Consider the following 24,247-nt stretch of genomic DNA (forward strand, 5'->3'; position numbering starts at 1 on the left):
TCAAATTCCTCCTCCATCCTCCGGTGCTTATTTTGCGAGATATGAATTTAATTCGGCTTGGAAATTCCCCGTTACGCAAAACGCTTCGCTTATTTTGTGCGCTGCCTTTAGTAGGTAGTTTTGTTTTATTGCTTTTCATAAAACAAATTACTGGAAAGACAGAACCTCGGTATTTTTATACTTTACACGTCAGGAACTGAATAAAAAGAACTTTAATGATGGATAAATATTACAAAATCTTTACGTCATTAATTCTGTAAGCTCTCAGGAGTTGGGTTCGTAGACGCGTCTACGTGTAGATACTTTGTTATATTTCTACGTATACACGGGTGTGCCTTATCTATTGCTCTAGTCAATAGCGCACACCGTCCTCGTAAAATGGCCTATTTGACATGAGAACACGGATATGTGGAACTAGCCTCAGTGGCAGCCATCTGCAGTCAAATGATTCCGCGATCATGTGGTACATTTTAGACAGATGGCACAGCCATTGCCAACACCGACTCAAAGGAAGGCCTCGGCGCTTGTTCGTGACATCACATGAGCTAGGCACGGCGAACGCCAGGTTTGTTGCAGGCATACTCATAATGGTGGTATCTCCCTCTCTGACACAGGAAAATTTGAAACTATTGGCGGCAGTTGACCAACACATTGTTCTGAGAGATTTCTGCAATCAATTAATTGTGCAATTCATTACACTTCTTAACAGATAATGTACTCCTGAAGTTAAATTTCCACCTGTTTTAAGGATTGACATACAAAAACAACTTCATGGTCCAGCAGCAACAGAATTCGTGCTTCTTACCTTATTTGTAAATCTGAGGAAGTTACGTTTGTACTGGGTTGCTTTTACAACAAACTGAACATATTGGTGCTCTTCTTTAGGTATCTTCTTTGAATGTTAATGAAATATCTTGCGATTGTACACGTTGGCAGAGGGGGTGGGGGACAGAAGAAGAGGCAAAAGAGATACTTGTTTTATCAAATAAAATTTTTTATCTTCTAAAGTTTCTCCTTTCAGTTGCATGAGGGGAATATTTATCTTTTCTAATGTGCATGTTTAAAAAAGTTTAAGCTCAGCAGCATTTTCGATGTATGAAGCTATTTTGTTTCCTGTTTAGAATTACTTTAGTTGAAAAAGACTGTAATCTAATGACTGGCAACATTTGGCCATTTACACATGTAAATTAGTTCACCTTTCCAGTAACGATGTCAAACGAAAATAAATAAATGAAACGAGTTCATTGTAAGGGGGTTGGGGTAAGTTTCAATAACAAAATGGATCAAGTAAATATAGTTACTTGAATGTAAAATTTCCGAAGCTTGCAATGGGGCAAAGCATCTTCTGATATTGATCTACGTTTGTTTCGACAGGATTCAGTGAATGGTTCAAATGGCTCTGAGCACTATGGGACTTAACATCTGTGGTCATCAGTCCCCTAGAACTTAGAACTACTTAAACCTAACTTACCTAAGGACGTCACACACATCCATGCCCGAGGCAGGATTCAAACCTGCGACCGGAGCGGTCACGCGGTTCCAGACTGAAGCGCCTAGACCGCACGGCCACACCGGCCGGCCAGGATTCAGTAATACAGAACTATGATCTTCATTTGTAGCTTTACGACAGTAAGAAAATCGTTCATCTAAATAAAACTGCAGAATCCAAAACAATACCAAACATTTTGTCCAAAAATAAGAAATTTTTAGTGATAAGCACGCCCAGGCGTTTCTACCTGCAACAGACCTGGCGTTCGCCGTGCCTATCTGACGTGACGTCACGAACAAGCGCCGAGGCCTTCCTTTGAGTCGGTGTTGGCCATTGCACGGTAGGAAGTAAATAGAGAGGCAGTCCATGTTAGAGAGAATAAGCCTGCGTGTCGTCCGGTAATTGCTTTGGAATTAAGTACAGGACATTTCTCTTAACTGCTAAGCCAATTCCTATTTATGAGAGTTTAGAGAATAATTAACTAAAATCCATATCCATGAGAACAACAAAGAATTATGAAGTTTAATCTTGGAACACGAGGGAAGAAGGGATGAGCCTCACTTCACTGAATGGACGAAATATTTTCGTATCGTGGGTGCTAAAGATATCGGCAACCATGTTGGACCGATACTATACGATACTGCTGTGCCAGTGTCATGCAATAGCTTATTTATTCGCCGAAACTAGGCGGGTGACTTTCATGTAAAATGTCTCCCCTGTATGGGAATATACGTAATTGATGTACGCGTACAGGTTGTAGACACATGGCTGAAGACATAGGGAAGTTTGGGTCTGGCGGTAAGTTGCGCCATGATGACCCAACGGTAAGGCGACCGCTCGCGATATGCGAGAAATCCAGGTTTGAGTCGCGGTCCAGCACAAATCTTCATTGTCATTTCATTAAACAGCTCATGGTTATTCCACACTCGCAAATACGAATGCATTTCTTGTATTGTGTTGGACCGAAGTGTGTAACGTGATTACTTTCCTCTTCTCGCAGCATCCAGTAGTCTTGCACCCAAAGTCAACAAACCATTTACTTTACAAGCTAACGTTACTGAACCGCCATGACCAATGACTAGATAAAATGCGAACGGGAGAGAAGAGTAAAAATGCCGTGGACTGTTTACGTTAATCGAAAAATCCAAATTAATTATTCGAAACAGCTTCAGATTTGTCTGAAACGGGAAGTTTACAATCATCACCAGTTTTGATTTATCACGGAGACAAACAGTTGTGCAGTGAGCAATGGAGGGTTTTAACGAAGGACAAATAAATAGCCCACAGGACAGATTGGAATGGAAGGATTAATTATTACTTAATTTAAGTGAAATAGAAGTGGTCGGGACATATAGCCACGAGGAGGTAAAGGTAGTTTTTTTTCCCAGATTGAGAGAAATATGAAAAGTTGCGGACGACGACCTCCTACAGGAGGGTAGATGACAACAGAAAACATTGATGCCTATCAGTGAAGACTGTAAAATTTGGGAGAGAGGGAGGGGGAATCTCTATCCAGCAATGGATGTCAAAATTATGAAATTATACAGAGGATGGATAAAGAGTCATACAAGCAACCTACAATTATGTACTCCGCTGCAATTCTACTGAAAAACTGCATATCCTTTAAGAAAAACACCGGCGGGTCATTCACAACCTGAATTATACCTGGTTTAGAATAAGGAAAGTTATCGAGAGCTAGTAACAACGAATCACAGCTCGAGTTTGGTCACACCTGTTCTGTGTGCTGTTTTCATGTCGCTGTGCTATTTCAGCTATCTCAGCTACAGATGACAATATTGTGGTGTATAACGGGGATAAATGTTCAGTTCTTTCATTACGTCGAATGTGCCATATATCTCCCCTTTTTTTTTTCCAACCATAACGGACGCACGCACCATCATCTTCACTACTCGACATTTACGAGTTAAGAAAGAAAGTGCATCAATTTCTTCGTCTGATGAAGACGACAGTCTGATCCACTCGTAGCACGACCATCCCGCGTCTCTCACACGGCACAACTTCAGTGTGAATTTTTCACGTCGCGTCCGCGCTATGACGGAGACTCGCCGCCAACTATTTCTGTGTAAATCAGGACTACGAGAACTTGTACTGTCATACTTACGTAAAAGAAATGTGGTTTTTTGACATTTGTTTTCAGGACAGCCGGCCGGTGAGGCCGAGCGGTTCTAGGTGCTTCAGTCAGGAACCGCGCGACCGCTGGTTCGAATCCTGCCTCGGGCGTGGATGTGTGTGATGTCCTTAGGTTAGTTAGGTTTAAGTAGTTCTAAGTTCCATGGGACTGATGACCTCAGATGTTAAGTCCCATAGTGCTCGGAGCCATTTGAACCATTTTTCAGGACACGCGTGACAGAAGCGGCGTTTCTAATTAAATAAAATCGTATGGCATTATTCACCTAGAGACCACGTCTTACAGGTACGATAGGATTTCTGAATAAGTACATTCGACTTTTTACAGTGGAACATTGGCAAGACGCCCCTGCATAAGGAGAGGGAGCCTTAAGGGTCATTGGAGAGGAGGGTAAATGGTTTGCTTACACGGAGTGTCAAGAGGGGAGGGGAGACAGGTGTCTTCCATGTTGGCAAACCTTCAAAATGTTGTTGCGGAAAACACTGAGTAATATTGCATCGCCACTGGTCACATCGCATGCTAGTGTAATTCGTTTCTAGCAGCCCGACGGTGAAGCCTCCGGAAGCATGCTAAATCTCATTAGCTGTTAGGATTCAAAAGAGCCGCCTTACATCGTGACGCGCGCTATAGCAGACATTGTGGACGTGCGTAATATGCGACGAGTATCGCATAACTTGCGAGTGTGCATCTGCGAGAACTTTGACATCAGCAGCTCCTGACTAAGGAGAAAGAAAACACTGGGAATTTGCGAACTGCAGTTCCCGGTTGCAAGATCGTGTCTGCCAGCAGAAACGAAGTTCAGAATTACGCATCTGATGCTTGTTTATGTTCGCCGTTCACCCCTAGGGACAAAGTCTGGTTGATGCAGCCGATCTCTCTCTCTCTCTCTCTCTCTCTCTCTCTCTCTCTCTCCCCCCAATTCCCACAATACCTTCGTAGATGTCCACCGACTTCAGTGGTTATAGACTGAAAAATGAAATGATCGTATGGCATTGTTGGCCGGGAGGCCCCATGTAGGGAAGTTCGGCCGCCGTATTGCAAGTCCTTCTCAGTTGACGCCACTTCGGCGAGTTGCAAGTCAATTATAATGAAGAACACAAATCACCCACTCATCTAAAGGCAGAGAAAATCCCTGACACCGCCGGGAATCGAACCCGGGGCCCCGTGCGCGGGAAGCGAGAACGCTACCGCAAGACCACGAGCTGCGGACGGTTAAAGACTAATACTGTAGGATGTACCGTTACCGCTACGTTTGTTGCTTTCCACGATTTTCTCCTTCGGAATTTGAGAGTTTATAATAATCTACGTTCCCAGTTTGATTTTTCCGTCTCTCTAGTCTAAGTTTTTCTCATTTTCGTTATGATTGTTCGTAAAATAGCCGCAGAACTTTTATCCACCTAGTATCTACGTCTAGATCAAAACGCACCAGGAAGTGGTAAGCAGGTGGCCCTTTCTCATGGGCAGAGACTACTAAAACTATGCATTTTTGTTAGCTTCTAAGTACTTTTACACAAAGCCTCTTGAAAGAACGGGAACGAAACTTTACTTCACCACCATCTAGCGCGCGCGCACACACACACACACGCACACGCACACACACACACACACACACACACACATTCTGCGTACAGCTTGTATTCTGGGATATAACGGGAACGATCATTCGAATCAATAGAGTCTAGTAAAAATGGATCCAATAATGTATACCTTAAGATCGATGAGCACTTTTTCATCTTCGCTACTCACTTTTCTTCTAACGAAGAAGTATTCACAGCTCAAATGTTTTCCATCTTTGAGTCCCATGTTTACTATATGGACTTTTTTGCCTTAGAATCAAGCCATATGTAGTTAAATTTCTTGATTATATTTAAAATTCATTAAGCCTTTAATCAGAAGCGTGAACATGGTAATTCTTGTTTCAATTCATTATGACTGTGCCTTGAGTAACCTTTTATCAAAGGGCTGAGAAAGACCCGAACCGGAGAAGCGCCTGTGCGCAACCGCAAAACGGGTAGTGAAGCCCTTCCGGCAAATGTCAGCTCTCTCACTGTCACTGCTGTAAGCGAATTAATACTGGGTGGTTGGAATTAAAGTGCAGTTACCCACAGTGGTCAAGTGCGAGTTGTAATTATCGTATGGCGGCGGTACTTTTATAAATATTGTAATGTGTAAATGCAGATACGGATTTACGCTGGAAAAACAATTAGTTCCAATTTTCACCACCACGCGCAAACCAGGCGCTGGGAATGCAAGGAAGACGTATAGAAATGTTTCCATATTTAATGGATTAGAAACTGGACGTGGACAGGAAAGGTCAAATGAGTGAGGAGGGCGGGGGGGGGGGGGGCATTGTATTATTAACCGCCGCTTAGAAAATTAGTTTAACATGTGCACCGGAGACGTTGACGAGCTGCTGTACAGCGCCAGATTTGCACCCAGTGGCCAAACTTGGAACTAATTTTTTTCCATGCAAATCTGTTCTGCACTAAAACATAGCATATCTACCAAGTTTCGTTGCCATATGATAATTACAGCCCACACTGGACCTCTGTGAGAAGCTACACTTTTCTTATAATCACCCAGTATTTTCAGCTCAAGCTGCACTGTCGACGCCAGTTGACAAACACACGAACTGAGACGAATTCTTCGTTATTTACATTACATCTCGACTAAAGTGTCAGTGTGTCCATGGTGATTCTCTAAGCTACAAAGTTTTAGTGCCTCACGTCAAAATACCGTAATATTATCGTCCACACCAATACTGTTCCTGATTGTCGAAGATCTGAGATCAAAGGCGACGCTAACATCGATAAATTAAATCTTGACTCCTTTATTTGTTAGTTTTTTATTTTTCATTCACGGTAAGCCTAACCTCGAAAGGTTTGCTTTCAAAACATGCCTTACAATACAGATGGGTTCAGCTGTGCGGTCAGTGACGCGAGGTCTGTGGGAAGCTGAACCACACTGGCGGCACCCAGTCTCGTACACCGCTGGAACTCTGCCAGCGAACACAGCTGCATGTCCCAAGTCCTTTTACCACTCTACGACCGGTCCGGTGAGTGCGCCAAGCATCTAGTGCAGGTGTGGGCGACCTGTGATGACCCGCGGACCTGATTCACATTACTCACACGCGAGGGCGGCCCCGTCGTGCGACGCGACAGCAGCGCTCCTAGCTCACAAAGTCAAAACTATACCGTTCGTGACGTTAATACTTGTAGGATAGCCCACCGATACAAATGGAATCCTTTCCGGACACGCCACGCGAATAAATTATCCCTCAATTTTTCAGAAAACATTCATTTTACGTTCATCCTAACTTCAGACGTTTATGTGTCGTGAACAGGGTTTCCTTACTTACGACCTTATATAATAGCTGTCTTAAATAAAACTTCCGTTGCAAAGTTTTGGAACGCCGTTGGTAAAGAAATCATGTTCGCGACAAGTCAATAAATGTAAATATCTGAAGACGGGATCTAGGCATCTTGAAATGTCTTCGCGGAAAACTGACTATAAAAGCAACTGATTGCTGTTAATTCATTATAAATTAGCTTTAATTCTAACAGTTGCAATGATGTAACATGCCCACAACGGACAAGATTATTTACTTCTTATTAATAGTAGAGAGAGGAGAAAAATGACAATGGGATAGGCAGGGCCAGCCGACAAGCAATTGGAAGTAACTGTCATTATCGGCCACAGGAAGGCCACTTGAGTTTTTGTTGATAATAACACACTAAATTTCAAAGAATTATTTTTAAATGCTTGGTCAAAAATACTTCTGATGAGCGGCATAGGCATGCGCATGGGTTGGTTCAAAAATGGTTCAAATGGTTCTGAGCACTATGGGACTTAACGTCTGAGGTCATCAGTCCCCTAGAACTTAGAACTACTTAAACCTAACTAACCTAAGGACATCGCACACATCCATGCCCGAGGCAGGATTCGAACCTGCGACCGAAGCGGTCGCGCAGTTCCCGACTGAAGCGCCTAGAACCGCTCGGCGACGTCGGCCGGCCGCATGGGTTGTTTCCGTGACACTAACTAAATTAATTTCTTTGTCCATTTGAAAAAGTATAAAAGTCTTCATCGCTACAAAGTAGTACATATCGGCTGTACTAAAAAAAACTGGAAAGATGCGAACAACGGGAAGGTGAATTGTCAAACCGATAATAGCCGCGCTCACACACGCACTACAGACTGTTAAAATGAGAATATTTTGGTCGGCATCTATGTTCGTTGATATTTCCCATGTATTGACAATACAACAACTTTCACCATCAGACAGTCAATATATTGACGTATTAACAATAATATCGAGTGTGTGAGAGGCCCTTCTTACGACCGAAATTTCTCCCGTACTACGCCCCGCACCCCTTCAAGGCAGAGAGAAGCGTAGTCCCCCGTTCCGCTCACACATAAACACAAGGGCCGTAACTTTGTGCGCAGACTGAAAACGTGTTCGTTGTTCAAATCAGGCAGCGGCAAAATGGCGTTTCACATTCACAGACTACACAAAGGAGTATACTAAAAATAGATTAACCAAAACGTTGCAGGCAACTTGACAGTAACGAATGCTGACAAGTGTGAAACCAAAACGTAGAAAACTGTTTATATCCAAACACAATGAGCTTAAAATTGTAGATCAATGCTTTCGTTTCGACCACGTAAAAAGAGTGGTCGCATTTTCAAAGTATATCTGCTGAATGCCCCCGGCAGGTTTGCTATCACAAGAAATGAAACACATACTACAGCATGCTGATGAGTTAGTGATAAACATGTCATCGACAGTTTTAAGTTTTTACGCATAGTAGTAATTAGACAACTCTAATACAGAAAACATTTCTGGCCGAAAAAGCGACGAAGAATACCGGGAGTTTCATAATGAATATCGACGTTTTAAAGCTTTATGGCATTTATTACATTCAAATTACAATTACAAATAATACATTTAATGAAAGAGCAACTCAAAGTTTCTCTTAGAAGTGTTCAAGGTCGTCGAGTCCCAATGGATCCACTCTTGGGCGAGGGAGGGGGGGGGGGGCGGCGGCGAGGGATTGAAAGCACATCAGGCGTTCTAAGATAACCGGTCTGTGCGATCAGGAAGGATTTATATAATACTCCCCTGCCCTGTTACTGCACACGTGTGCTGGCTTTTCTTTGATACTGCTACGACCTGTTCCTGCCAACGTCGCATCGAAGTTTCGTTTAGCACTGGATGGTGGAACCAACGAATAAGATTTCTCGTTTTGTTGAAATAGAGGCATTTACAGATTAAGTGTCAACTCGCACAAAAACAGAAACATGGATTGCAATTATATATGTAATTTTCTTTCCTGACCACTACAAAGCAAAAAAAAATCTTAAACTTTTTAATAAGTTGTGTTTGGGAAAACGGTCTCGTCACCTTTTTCTTGCGGAAGTGCGTTATTTTATCTTTTCACATCGACTGGATTGACCATGTATATTTTTCATTCTTGTCAAAATGCTTTCGAATTTCACTGCTCTGTAAATGACAGAAAAGCCACTATTGAACATAACGGTCTAACATCACGGATGAAGATAACTGTAACCAGCTTCACTATTTTTAATAACTAACTTATTTTACCGTAATTAGTTTCGGACCTTGGTCCATCGTCAGAGGGCAGTGGGGGTCACTCGTAAATAACTAACGTTTTTTAGATAACGATTTATTTGATTATATGCTTATCACGAAGAAATGAATGAGTATTGTCTTTTGCAACTGAATATTTATTTTGTTTTCAACCAACGTATTTTACCCATTTCTACCATGCATTATCAGTTCCCGATAAAAGATAACTGTTTACAGGTATTTTTATGGGAGACATGTAATGTTTCCTGGCACCGCATTTAGCTTATCTTTATATTTAAAGTTCAGGACTGTGACATTTCTGTTCTTCCTTTACGTGTCCCCACTGGCTCTTGGATGGGTACCAGACAAACACAACTTAAGTCTTCAATAGCTCAATTTGTTTTGCACGCTGTCCTCTAATTTCTCTATTTAAACGAGATTTAAGTTATATTAAATTTTGCTTGAAAAATGGAATTAAGTGCAGCACCGCATTCGAAATTTTGACTACGGCTTTTGGCGAATCTACTATGCGTAAGATAAGAGTTTAAGAATAGTACAAACGTTTCTAACAGAGTCGAGAAGAAGTTGAAGACGACGACCGTGCTGGGCGCCCTACTGACAGTAGGGAGAACTAAAGAAAATGGTTCTGGAAAATCGTCTGAGAAGTTGATGATGTCTGGATATCCTTTGGGTCATGCCAAGCAATTTCTTCCAGGTGTTTTTGGCATGAAATGTGTAGCAGCAAAGTCTGTTTCGAAATAGTTGGACTTCGACTAAAAAAACGTCGCGTGGAAATCGCTCCGGAGTTGCTGAATGATAACAATCCAGAGCTTCTAAAAAAGGTTATCACAGATGACATGGGTGTACAGTTAGGAAGTCTAAACAAAGGCCCAACCGTCCCAATGCAAACTGCCTGAAGAGCCAAATCGTTCAACGTTACAGAAGTGCAACCCTTCTGCAAATTGCTGCAGATTTCAATGCTGGGCCATCAACAGGTGTCAGAGTACGAACCATTCAACGAAACATCATCGATATGGGCTTTCGGAGCCGAAGGCCCAGTTGTGTACCCTTGATGACTGCACGACACAAGGCTTTACGCCTCGCCTTGGCCCGTCAGTACCAACATTGGACTGTCGATGACTGGAAACAGGTTGCCTGGTCGGACGAATCTCGTTTCAAATTGTATCGAGCGGATGGACGAGTACGTGTATGGAGACAACCTCAAGAATCCATGGACCCTGCACGTCAGCAGGGACTGTTAAAGCTGGTAGAGGCTCTGTAATGGTGTGGGGTGTCTGCAGTCCGAGTGATATGTCACCCTTGATACGTCCAGGTCCGAATCTTACAGGTGACACGTACGTAAGCATGCTGTGATCACGTGCATTCATTAATATCCATTGTGCATCCGACGGACTTGGGCAATTCCAGCAGGATAATTGCGACACCCCACACGTCCAGAATTGCTACAGAGTGGCTCCAGAAGCACTCTCCTGAGTTTAAACACTTCCGCTGGCCACGAAACTCCCCAGAAATGAATATTGAGCATATCTGGGATACCTTGCAACGTGCTGTTCAGAACTCCATTCCCTCGAACTAACGGATTTATGGACAGCCGTGCAGGATTGATAGTGTCAATTCCCTCCAGCGCTACTTCAGACATTAGTTGAGTTACGTGCTCGCGGTGACCGTACAAGATATTTGGCCGGTGTACCAGTTTCGTTGGCTATTCAGTGTATGTGAGAGGGTTTACTTCGACGGGGGCAAAGTTTCTGTTTGTGAGCAAGAACATTCTTTAAGAAAACAATTCGTTACTTTTTGATCACAGCTCATATGCATGATATATAAAGTCTTATTTTACAGGCCACTGAGAACGTCTAATGCGAATAGGTGCAAAATGTTTGGTTGAACACAAAATTAACATTCGAAAAGGTATTTATTTTTGTCTTATTGCAGTAGCAAATGAAGAATGACTGCAAATATTAACAATACTTACAATATACGTTACAACAGAGGTCTGCTTCGTCTATGTGTGTCATGCCGAATTAAATTCCAGTCTGAGATGCACCTTATCCGGTGTGGATGAACACTTCAGGATTACGGGTGATTCTCGTTGTGTAGATGATGCCACCCACAGGGCCCCTCAACAACAGCAACGACGCCAGCTCTTCCCACGTGTGCGGAAGGCGTTATCTGAGACCTTCTGCAGATAAGGCGTCTCGGCTCTCCAGAGCATTTCTCGCAGCGGCCGCACGTGCATCTCTCTGCTCTCCCTGCGCAATCGCAGCCTACAGACGCCACTCTCAGAGCACGTTTATCATCCGGCATACACTTCTTTTTTTGCTTTACCCCCGTTCTCGATCGGTAGCAACCGAAACATGTCGGCAAATACCTTATCTGTCCAAGAGCAAGGGCAGGATCCGAATTGGGAGGGTGCTGCGACTCTTTAATAATGTGGACGGAGCAGTGGTGGAGGTAATGAACCGAAATTTGTTGTAAAATAAAACTAACAGTTGCTTCAATTGTGACCTCTTGTGAATATGTAGGCTGCTGAGCAATATTGTCTGAACAAAAACACTCCAAAAATCACTAGCGGAACACACTGTTCGAATGAAGTGTTGCCATTTTACTGATTTTTATTTTTATTGTTCACTTCATTCCTCGAGGTGGGAGGTTGGGCTGGTTACAATCATATTGGTGCTCTTAGGTCCAATCATAGCTGAAACATGAGATGTTTTGGCGGCAGAGCGTTGAGGGGCAATACGGGAGGCTCTGTCTTCGGGGTTTGGAAATGGGCAGTGCATTGGAACCTTGATTTAAGAAAATATGGAGACTAGGATTTTAGCTGACAGGATGGGTAAATGCCTGGAATAAAAAAAAAAATGGAGCTCAAAGATGTTTGGTAAAATTAAGGAAAAATGGTTTTATAAATGTTAATCCACGTTTCAGGTATGTGCTTCTGTAATAATCGTAATGTATATAGTTCACTCATGTAAGCCCTCCCTCAAACCTGTTCTGTTATATCTTCACAGATCTGATGGCACCTTCAGAGTGCTAAAACCGGTCTTAAAAAGAAAAACTAATAAACGATTGAAGCGATCGTGGCTTTTCAATTATTTTAAAGGTAATGAAATCAGTTGACAGAGGATGCCTGTAAAAGAGTGAAGCCGGATATGGACACGGACGGAAAGAGGGGGAGGGGGGGGGGGGGTAGAGACTGAGCGCATGGCGTTCCATGCTTAAAAGTAAAATTTTTTGGGTACGGACATCCAAGCTATGTTGACGAAACCGATGGTCGGATAAGGCTTCTGTACGTCAACATAACTGAGGAAGGGTGTATCATCACGTATGACCTGCTGGTAGTTTTAAACATTTTGTCTATTGTGAACATTTCGTTGAATGGTTTGTGGGAGAGGGCGACAGATTATTTTGCAGGCAAAGCTAGTTCCGGAAATTCTAAATCTTCAACGCAAGAACTTTCAGCAACGTGAAACTTTCTCTGCTTTCTGTAAAACTTAAAGCTGTAATTAACGACTACATTCACAAACGAAACTCGTCCTGATAGATATGAAGGTAAAATATCCGAACGAGATATAAAATGTCACTGACTTATCAGACGTCTGTAGTATAAGGAACATATGGTGACATCATTTGAACCATTCTACCTATAAGCTTCATGTGGAATCTTAGGGCGCCCATACCAGAGGGCCAGCTCTCAGGGAAAGGGAAAATTATACTTTACCCCAGTTTGACCCCCCCCCTGGACGCTATCGTATGAGCGCTCTTGCGTGTACTGTATCAGTACAAACAGGGCGCTCCAGAGAAAGAGACATGAACCATTATTTGAATAAACTCCCACTTCTGACTTTGGGAGAAAAAATATCTCAAGGCGCAATTCCTTGCGATAGGAGTCTTACACTATAAGCGTTACACGTCCCAGTAGTTATATTCATCGACGCTACGAACAATACAGTCTTCAATTCTACAATGAATTGGAAAATCGGTCTTGTACGTACGTTACATCTGACTAGGTTAATAATTTATAACCACCTGCATACAACGATATGTTCTCATGCAAATCAGTTCACATCAGTCCTTGGAAGAAAACGTTACACGGCGATTCGGCATTTTAAATTAGCAATTCGGCATTTTAAATTAGCAGTTCACCTTAAGCTCACAATTTCTGCCCACAAAGTCATTAACATGACTGTTGAAAGTTACGCCCTGCATTTAACAGCCTAACGTCTCAACATTCCACAGCATACCAGCCAATGTTGTCAAGTGGGAACACACACACACACACACACACACACACACACACACACACACATTATCACCGTAACTAAATAGATTTATAAATTTTGTAAAGGCTTGAGCCACGTTTTGTTTCACTTTGTTTGACTTAGTTGTACAGTCAGAAGATACGACTAAAAACAAGGCGACAAAACAATTTTAAAAGTTTATTGATATTAGCGTACGGCGTTTAAACAATGATTCTACAACTCATGTTTATGGAATTGTAGGTAGAAAATAATCCCCCAAATTATATCACCTGCTCTTTTTATATTTACATTAGATAGAAAACACACGTGTAGCCATTGTTAACTGGACCCCTTGTCAACAGCCGTAAAAAGCTTGCAAGTAGTCCTATCTATAATATTGCTCTCGTTACACACACTTACGCACCAGACAGACAATCATACACATTGTAAATCTTTGGCTCTGGGGCTCATTCGCTCGTGCAATACTCAGCTCGGCCTTTTCTAACATGATATCCTGTGAACCATGGACGAAGAGCAACAGGCTGCTTCCATATTTCTGGATTTCCTGAAAGCGTTGGACATGGTGCCCCGTTGCAGGCTGTTAAAGATGGAGTGAGCTTATGGATTAGGTTCCCAGATATGTGAATGGCTCTATGACTTCTAAACAAGTATGTTCCACACGATGGCGAATGTACAGAGACCAGGGCATCGTCACGGTTGCCCCGGAAAGTGTGACAAGACCACCCCTATTCTCTACATACACAAATGATCTGACAGAGTGAGCAGCAACCTGTGGTTGGTTGATAATAACGCCGTGGTGTACGCGAAGGTGCGTCGTTGAATGACTGTAGGAAGATACAAGATGACTTAGACAAAATTTCTAGTTGGCGTGATGAATGGCAGCTAGCTTTTAATGTGGGAAAACTTAACACGGATGAGTAGGAAGAACAATCCCGTAACGTTCGAATACAACATTAGTTGTGTTCTGCTTGACACAATCACATCGATTAAATATCTGCTCAAAACGTTGTAAATTTGTTAACATCGAGTATAGATTTAAGTGTCAGGAAGTCGTTTCTGAAAGTATTTGTATGGAGTGTAGCCATGTATGGAAGTGAAACATGGACAATAACCAGTTTGGGCAAGAAGAGAATAGAAGCTTTCGAAATGTGGTGCTACAGAAGAATGCTGAAGATTAGATGGGTAGATCATATAACTAATCAGGAGGTATTGAATAGGATTGGGGAGAAGAGAAGTTTGTGGCACAACTTGACTAGAAGAAGGGATCGGTTGGTAGGACATGTATTGAGGCATCAAGGGATCACAAATTTAGCATTGGAGGGCAGCGTGGAGGGTAAAAATCGTAGAGGGAGACCAAGAGATCAATACACTAAGCAGATTCAGAAGGATGTAGGTTGCAGTAGGTACTGGGAGATGAAGAAGCTTGCACAGGATAGAGTAGCATGGAGAGCTGCATCAAACCAGTCTCAGGATTGAAGACCACAACAACAACAACAACAACGTTGTAAAGCAGTATGAAATGGAAAGAGCACATAAGATCGGTAGTGGGGACGGCGAATGGTCGACTTCAGTATATCAGGAGAGTTTTAGACAAGTGTAGCCCATCCATAAAGAAGATAGTACAGCTGTACGAATCATTCCTGAGTACTACTTAAGTGTTGAGGACGCCAACAGGTCTGATTAAAGGAAGGCATCGAAGCAATCCAGAGGTGGGCTGCTAGATTTGGTACAGATGGGTCCGATCAACACGCGAACATTACAAATATGATCTATCAACAAATCGGAATCCCTAGGGCTGAGCCGGCCGAAGTGGACGAGCGGTTCTAGGTGCTACAGTCGGAAACCGCGCGTCCGCTACGGTCGCAGGTTCGAATCCTGCCTCGGGCATGGATGTGTGTGATGCCCTTAGGTTAGTTAGGTTTAAGTAGAACTAAGTTCTGGGGGACTGATGACCTCAGATGTTAAGTCCCATAGTGCTCAGAGCCATTTGAACCCTAGGGCTGAAGACGTTCTTTTTGCCAAGCACTATTTAGAAAATTTTGAGAACCGGTATTTTAAGCTGACTGCAAAGAGATTCTACTGTCACCAACGTACATCTCGAGTCATGGCCACGAAAGAGAAATTATGGCTAGTACGAAGAACACAGACAGTCATTTATACCTTGCTCTATTAATGGAATGCGAAAGGATATTGCTAGTAGTGGCACAAGGTAACCTCTGCACACCATCACACAGTTGCTTGCGGAGTATGTAGACAGACGTACAGAGTGTTTTATGTACTGCGACAGTGCAATGTCAGGCACTAACCAAAACGGTGGAACCAGGCTCCGATCGTCACATACACTCCCGTGCGTCCCCCGTCCATTCGAAAAGGGGCGAATCGGTTTTAGCCCAATTGGACGAACAAGGAGTTGTTTTGGGCAATAAGCGATAAAATCGTCGCTCCAGTTCGCACTTCAGATTGGTGTTCCTCATGATAAGACTTATCTTTGGTATTTATGATGTGAGCTCTTTCACTGTCCTGGTTGGAACAACGGCACGTCTTTTCGTTAATTCTCTGAAGTAATGTAGCAGAAAAACTTCACATAGCTATCAAAAGCTACGGTTTGATGCAAAAAGAGCTGTTCAATAATTACTGTTAATCTGGGGCACACACCATATTTTTCACGTGATTGACGCTCTCAAATACAAATGATTTTTTACGGAAGTACAAAGCGTATGTTCTGCAAGTTCACGAACCCCATCAAATGCAGCCTAGTTTCTTCTGAAAAGACGTGCGTTTCAGGATGAACAGTAACTACTGGCCAGTCAATCTACTACCGTTATTTTGCAAGAGGGCTTACCGATTTTCTAGATCATCTTTCCAAAGTCGCTATTAAGAAGTTTAGTTCCTCTATAGGCCACCTGACTGAATCCGAGGAACGGGCCAGCGCGTATGCGACGATTGAGCCTGTCTCTCTCCTAATTGGTTCACGCGAAACTGCCGAATATCTCCGAAATCTTGCTCAGTATTACGTGAACCAATACGGAAAACTGAAATAGTCTATCGCACATCATCTACCTACTTTCGCTACTGAAAGAACGTTCTAAACAACACTTTTCTAAACCAATACTTTTTATACAGCCGAAATCCTACTCCTGAATGCAGAAAAAGAACTTTTCAAGGAAATGCAGAAAAAATAACGCAAACGTGCGGAATTTTTGGCGTATAATTACGAGAATGATCACTGTAAGGACAGGGCGAAGTCGTCCATGGTAAAACAAAACGACAAGCGATCCACAATAGACACGGGACTAATGGAAAGCAGCAGATTGAACTGAATAAGTTTTTCGATATATCACTATGCTCTGATTAGCAGCACCAAAGAAAACTCAAATATGTATAAAATGAGATTTTCACTCTGCAGCGGAGTGTGCGCTGATATGAAACTTCCTGGCAGATTAAAACTGTGTGCCCGACCGAGACTCGAACTCGGGACCTTTGCCTTTCGCGGGCAAGTGCTCTACCATCTGAGCTACTGAAGCACGACTCACGCCCGGTCGTCACAGATTTGCTTCTGCCAGTATCTCGTCTCCTACCTTCCAAATTTTTACAGAGCACTTGCCCGCGAAAGGCAAAGGTCCCGAGTTCGATTCTCGGTCGGGCACACAGTTTTAATCTGCCAGGATGTTTCATGTATAAAATCTCTATGTAATCGAAAAAGCTACCTTAAGCGAGAAGTAGTAATCAACTAGCTAAGACAAACAATAGGTAGGCAGACGACTAGCGCAAAAGAAAAATTCACCAATGTTTTGATTTTTGGGCGCAGAAATGTAGCCAAGGCCAATGTCAGTCTGTTTAAGTCTTATTAATATTCACAGAGCTTTTTCACGACTAAATGAACTGCGAATTAGGGATGAATATCAAACTTTTTCTGTGTATGTACCAAAAGCGCAAGAATGATTACTGACGCACATAGTGAATCATTTTCAGTTGTTACTAGCAAATCTTGTTCATTTGGTTTTTAAAATTCCGAATTTGAAGAGCATAAAATATTTCTCTATTTTGGTTTCTTAGACATGTTTCGCCATCTAAGCTGTATCTTCTTTGGGCTCAGCTTTACATGGTAAGTTTATCACACTCTTAAACACAAAGTGGCGCATAGGATGACACCACCTTCGTTTCGTCATCAATCCTGGTACCAAAATGAGAGAATATTTCTGTTTTGCAAAGGGCAAAATAACGAAAGCTGCTAAACAAGTTCTTGTGACACAGCAGTAGCAGTTACGGTATTTGGTATCGCTAACAATGCCTTAACTTTTATCAGTGTCTCGACAATCTCTGAACAAGTGTATCGATATTGACTGCCTACACGTATTAATAGATTACGGGTTTTTCTAGCACGCAAAGGGGTTTATTCGGAATACAGGTTGAAATAAGGACTTTATGCCATGTTTTCAGAAGGCAACTCGAGTATAAAATCGACCTGCCATCACTTTTTCGAGGCAGTGTGAACGTAAAATTATTCGTACGTATTGCTGAAATCTTGTGTTTGTTATACGGTGCACACTACTAAATTTTTAGTTGAGTGGTGTGTATCACTTTGAGTTCAGCTTACTGAAACGTTTGAGTTCAGCTACTTATGCTATTAGGGTCATTGCAAATTTTGACGATATACATCTGAGTAAATTAGCTTACCATGCCTATTTTCATTCTCTGCTTTCGTATGGCATCATATCCTGGGGTAACTCAACATTGAGTAAAAGAGTGTTCATTGCACAAAAGAGTGTAATCAGAATAATTGCTGGAGCTCATCCAAGATCAACCAGCAGACACTTACTTAAAGAGCTAGAAATCTTCACTGTAGCCTCACAATATATATATTCACTTATGAAATTTGTTGTTAACAATCCGAACGAATTCAAAAGTAATAGCAGTGTACATGGCTACAACACTAGGAGAAAGGATGATCTTCACTACTCAAGGTTAAATCTGACTTTGGCTCAGAAGGGGGTAAATTATGCTGCCACAAAAGTTTTTGGTCACTCGATCAAAAGTCTGACAGATAGCCATATAGCATTTAAAAGGAAGTTAAAAGAATCTTAATGGCAACTCATTCTACTCATTAGATGAATTTTTGGATATAGTAAGTGGGTAATTTCCCAACCCCCACAAAAAAAATAAAAAATAAATAAAAATATTGAGTGTCCTGTAATATTTTGTGTAATGTAATATCTTATATAGACACCTTTTATTAACCTGACACGTTCCACATCATTACGAAGTGCCGTATTCATCATGTATGGAACAAGTACTAATCTAATCTAATCACATAGGATATGGTTATTCATTAATTCTCACAAGCTAGTTCAGGCTATTCCTGCCCCTGCCCCCATCCCTTGAACACTTTACAATAACATGAAGTGTTGAATGCCTAGTGTCAATACCAATGTCATATGTATCGAAATATTAGTACTGATGCTGTATCACATCAGCAATATCGTAATGCTCCTAAACAGATCTGATCACACTGAAAACTGTACTAACTTAACAGGAAGTCCACAAATGTTCAACTCTGACGAAAGGAATTAAATTAAATTGGCATAGACACAGTCCCGGAATAACACACCAGTGGCACAATCGAGAAAGAGTCCGTTAAATAGGCGAGAAAAATATGCCACGGAGTACGTTTAGTTAATCCAGAAGTAAGACGTAACTGCAGAGACGCAGCAAGTTCAGTGGCTCACCTACGAGATGCGACAGCGGCGTAACAGCGGTTACGAAACAACTTTAATCCGCCGGCGAGTCGCGGCGGAAGCCCCGTGCGCCGCGGTCTTCTCGATCAGCGCGCCACGTCCGTACTGGAGTGGCGGAGAGCAGGGGAAACCTAGACCGGCGCGCCCGCAGCCAAGGGCGGCCGGCAAGGACGACCGCCGCTCGAGACGCCCGCCGTGTGACCAACGCTTGCGTCACTGATAGCCGCACAAACCGCAGGTGCTTGCCCCGCCTACATACTTCGCGTGTTCCTCCTGCTAACGTACGCCACGATGTTCCCAGAGATCTGGTGACTACGTTATAACCAACGTTGTTTTTGTTGTCTTCGTGTCGATTGTTACTGTTACATCTATATGGATACTCTGCAAATCACATTCAAGTGCCTGGCAAAGGGTTCGTCGAACAGCCTTCACAATTCTCTATTATTCCAATCTCGAATAGCGCGGGAAAGAATGAACACCTATATCTTTCCGTAAGAGCTCTGATTTCCCTTATTTTATCGTGGTGATCGTTCCTCCTTATGTAGGTCAGTAGCAACAATATGCACTACTGACCATTAAAATTGCTGCACCAAGAAGAAATGCAGATGATAAACGGGTATTCATTGGATAAATATATTAGACCATAGCTGACATATGATTATTTCCATGCAATTTGGGTGCATAGATCCTGAGAAATCAGTACCCAGAACAACCACCTCTGGCCGTAATAATGGCCTTGATACGCCGGGGCATTGAGTCAAACAGAGCTTGGATGGCGTGTACAGGTACAGCTGCCCAGGCAGCTTCAACACGATACCACAGTTCATCAAGTGTAGTGACTGGCGTATTGTGACGAGCCAGTTGCTCGGTCACCGTTGACAGAACGCTTTCAATTGGTGAGAGATCTGCTAAATGTGCTGGCCACGGCAGCAGTCTAACATTTTCTGTATTAAGAAAGGCCCGTACAGGGCCTGCAACATGCGGTCGTGCATTATCCTGCTGAAATGTAGGGTTTCGCAGGGGTCAAATGAAGGGTAGAGCCACCGGTCGTAACACATCTGAAATGTAACGTCCATTGTTCAAAGCGCCGTCAATGCGAACAAGAGGTGACCGAGACGTGTAACCAATGGCACCCCATACCATCACCCCGGGTGATACGCAAGTATGGCAATGACGAATACATGCTTCCAATGTGCGTCCACCGCGATGTCGCCAAACACGGATGCGACCATCATGATGAACCTGGATTCATCCGAAAAAAATTATGTTCTGCCATTCGTGCACCCAGGTTCGTCGTTGAGTACATCATCGCAGGCGCTCCTGTCTGTGATGCAGCGTCAAGGGTAACTGTAGCCATGGTCTCCAAGCTGATAGTCCATGCTGCTGCAAACGTCATCTAACTGTTCGTGCAGATGGTTGTTGTCTTGAAAACGTCCACATCTGTTGACTCAGGGATCGAGACGTGGCTGCACGATCCGTTACAGCCCTGCGGATAAGATGCCTTTCATCTCGACTGCTAGTGATACGAGGCCGTTGGGATCCAGCACGGCGTTCCGTATTACTCTCCTGAACCCACCGATTCCATATTCTGCTAACAGTCATTGGATCTCGACCAACGCGAACAGCAATGTCGCGATACGATAAACTGCAATCGCGATAGGCTACAATCCTACCTTTATCAAAGTCGGAAACGTGACGGTACGCATTTCTCCCCCATACACGAGGCATCACAACAACGCTTCACCAGGCAACGCCGGTCAACTGCTGTTTGTGTATGAGAAATCTGTTGGAAACTTTCCTCATGTCAGCACGTTGTAGGTGTCGCCACCGGCGCCAACCTCGTGTGAATGCTCTGAAAATCTGATCATTTGCATGTCACAGCATCTTCTTCCTGTCGGTAAAATTTCGCGTCTGTAGCACGTCATCTTTGTGGTGTAGCAATTTTGATGGCCAGTAGTTTATTTTCGCATTCGGAGGAGAAAGTTGGTGATTGGAATTTCGTGAGAAGATTCCGTCGCAACGAAAAACGCCTTTCTTTTAATGATTTCCAACCCAAATCCTATATCATTTCTGTGACACTCTCCCCCATATTTCGCGATAATAGCTAACGTGCTGCCTTTCTTTGAAGTTTTTCGATGTACTCCGTTAGTCCTATCAGGTATGGATCCCACACCGCTCAGCAGTATTCTAAAAGAGGACGGACAACCGTAGTGTGGGCAGTCTCCTTGGTAGGTCTGTTACATTTTCTAAGTGCTCTGCCAATAAAACGCAGTCTTTGGTTAGCCTTACCCAAAACATTTTCTTTTAGTACATCCCAATATTATTGCATCGCCAGTGAGGGCGCTTCGGCTGGCTTGTGAGTCAGGGCCTAATCGGAGCTGGTGAAGGAAAGAAGGGATGTAATGCAAACTGCACTTAGTTTGTTATTTAGATATTTTTAACAATGTCTGAAGAAACAGACATCTGTGACGCTCTTGCAGCTGTACCAAATTTCATAAATTTATTCACAATTGCGGAATATGCCTGACAATGGCACAGCTATGGAACAAGACACACCCAGGGCAAAAGCACCACAGGCGCAAAGATGCGAGCTGGTGCCAATGCCACAGAGACTTGCCCACTTGCAGAGTTCCACCAGCGCCACGGCCGGCTCTGAGGATGGAGGTATCGACTTCGCCTCGGCCAATCCGCCAATGACCACCGACGACAATGAACAGAAGCCTACTCGTAAGACAGAGAGCAGATCTCGCCCACTTGGTTATAGATCATTGTTCAGGCTGACTTAGGCAGGGAACGTCGTTCAACGACCTCTTAGAAGTGAACAGACAGTTGTAAATTGCCTTTGTTATGTACTGTGAAGTTTACGTACAATTATTTGCACTTAGCCATTGAGGGCCTTTTTGTGTTACATTACAAGCAGTGTTGCAGACTTAATTATTCGACAAGTCACGAAGATAATTAAACCATTTAAAATGATTTGTTTGTCCGCGCGACAGAACGTCAATGCTAAGGGCCCGGTTTCGATTCCCGGCTGGGTCGGAGATTTTCTCCGCTCAGGGACTGGTTGTTGTGTTGTCCTAATCATCATCATTTCATCCCCATAGACGCGCAAGTCGCCGAAGTGGCGTCAAATCGTAAGACTTGCACCCGGCGAATGGTCTACCCGACGGGAGGCCCTAGTCACACGGCATTAACATTTAACTGATTTGTATGACTTATTTGTTCGAGTGTTGTAGAACCTTAGTTCTCCTATCCTGTTACCTGACCCTTGGGTGTAGGTAGCTATGTAATAGTGGCAGGCTGAAATTGTCCTAGTGGTGAACTGCAACAGAACGCGTTTCACGAACTCTCAAACTCGGCCTACCTAACAACAGTGGCAACTCGGCCTCCCCAACCGTAGCGACAAGGCCTTTACAGAACTGGAGACGAGAGTTTACAGAAGGTAACATCTTCATGCCTAACGCAGCTAATGTCAGAAATATTCCGCAACTACGAATAAATTTCATCAACTGGTCATTAAAGTTATGAAGTGAATGATCCATCACAAAAGGGGTAGACGCCACATTCATATGATGTATCTGTTTCACTGGAGCCGGCCATGTCAGTTCCTGTATCATTGTCGTCGTCGTCGTGAGCTGATTACTTATTTTCATTCTTATTCTCTGCTGCTTCTCCCATTAAATCACCTCTGCACCAATATTCATTTTCAACTTTTTTTTTACATGTCCGAAAGTTTTTAACTAATCATGTTGGGTAATCTTAAATATTCTATGGCTATATGTTTTACAGTAGTTAAATTAATAAAAGTAACTTTTCTGTGAATTTTTTTTGATCCATTTTATTCCAGTTTAGCCCTATAGGGTTCAAATTCGCATTGGGAGCTTCAGAATCTTTTCTTTGTTGTTTTAGCGCGCAAAACAGCTGAAGTCATACGCGCTCGTGTCAACTTAAAATGGTCAATTACCAAATGATTTTGAAGTCGATGCTACTAAGAGTAATCGACTAGAGTAGAGGGATAGCTGAAAAACGATCATTTCCTCTTTGAGGAGGTTGCTCAAACGGTTGAAAGATTTACTTTGCCATATTACTATGACGAATAAAAAGTAAAATGTCATCTACAACTCTGATAATTCAGATGGGAAACATACGTTAAAATGTAAATGGTTGTAAAATCGGCATTGGGTCAGAAAATGGCGCACTGTCAATGGCTGGCTGCAGTAAGCACAACGGTGCGGTATCTCCACTTAAATGATGGTGTATGAAACGACAGAATCCAATATGCGGCCTGGCTAAAACTATCTCTTTGCAACAAGAGACACGAGAGGAAGTCGTCCAAGCCGTTGGAAGGTGTTTTAATTTCCCGGAGTTTGTTCCCATATAGAGAACACCAGTGTTAATACCAGAGCGACAATGTTCCTACGTGCGCCAACAAAGACATCATCTGAAGGGTCAGAACAGCTAGCTCAGGTTTTGGCATATTAAAACACACAATTTTTAAAGTTTATTTCTGGCTAAGTTAGATTCGCAACCGCTTTTGTTCTGAATGAGGCATTAAATTATTTTCTTCTTGCGGGTTGCAGTAGTAGGGGATTCATTCATCTGAACGGTATAATACGGCGAGTTATCAACAACAGTTGGGATCCTAGGAATTATTAATACCCTGCTGTTAACCTTAGATTTCCATTCATAAAGAACTTTGCTTTCCCTATGAAACTCGCTGCTCCTCGAGTGAGAACAATGGCTCTTTCGCTGCACTGTTATCAGTCATTACACCCAGAACTTCATACTGCCAGCACTTTTTGATGCTATAATGTGTATTCACCCACGTTTAGTCGGTGAATACCTGACTGCCAACTATTTCACATGCTCTGCAACAGTGTTTGAACATTCTGTTAGGATCTTTCTCTTATTTTTACCTTTTTTAAAAACTAAATCCTATTTCTTTCAAAATTCTCCGAAATGTTTCCCTTCCCCCTGATAATTTATCTCAGTTTTTGAAAACAT

General features: G+C 42.8%; 1 protein-coding gene across 2 annotated transcripts in view; it reads right to left on the minus strand.

Moving 5' to 3' along the window:
* LOC126416077 (influenza virus NS1A-binding protein homolog) overlaps positions 1-24,247 on the minus strand; it is a 101,090-nt gene that overhangs the window by 45,365 nt on the left and 31,478 nt on the right. The window contains exon 1 of one of the 2 annotated variants that reach the window (XM_050083560.1): positions 19,235-19,359. The exons of the other annotated variant lie outside the window; for it this stretch is intronic. The gene's annotated coding sequence lies outside the window, so the exon portion shown is untranslated. Of the gene's footprint in view, positions 1-19,234; positions 19,360-24,247 lie in introns of those variants that run through there. 2 annotated transcript variants of the gene reach the window in all.

Source organism: Schistocerca serialis, chromosome 8 (assembly GCF_023864345.2).
Source record: "Schistocerca serialis cubense isolate TAMUIC-IGC-003099 chromosome 8, iqSchSeri2.2, whole genome shotgun sequence".
NCBI lineage: Eukaryota > Metazoa > Arthropoda > Insecta > Orthoptera > Acrididae > Schistocerca > Schistocerca serialis.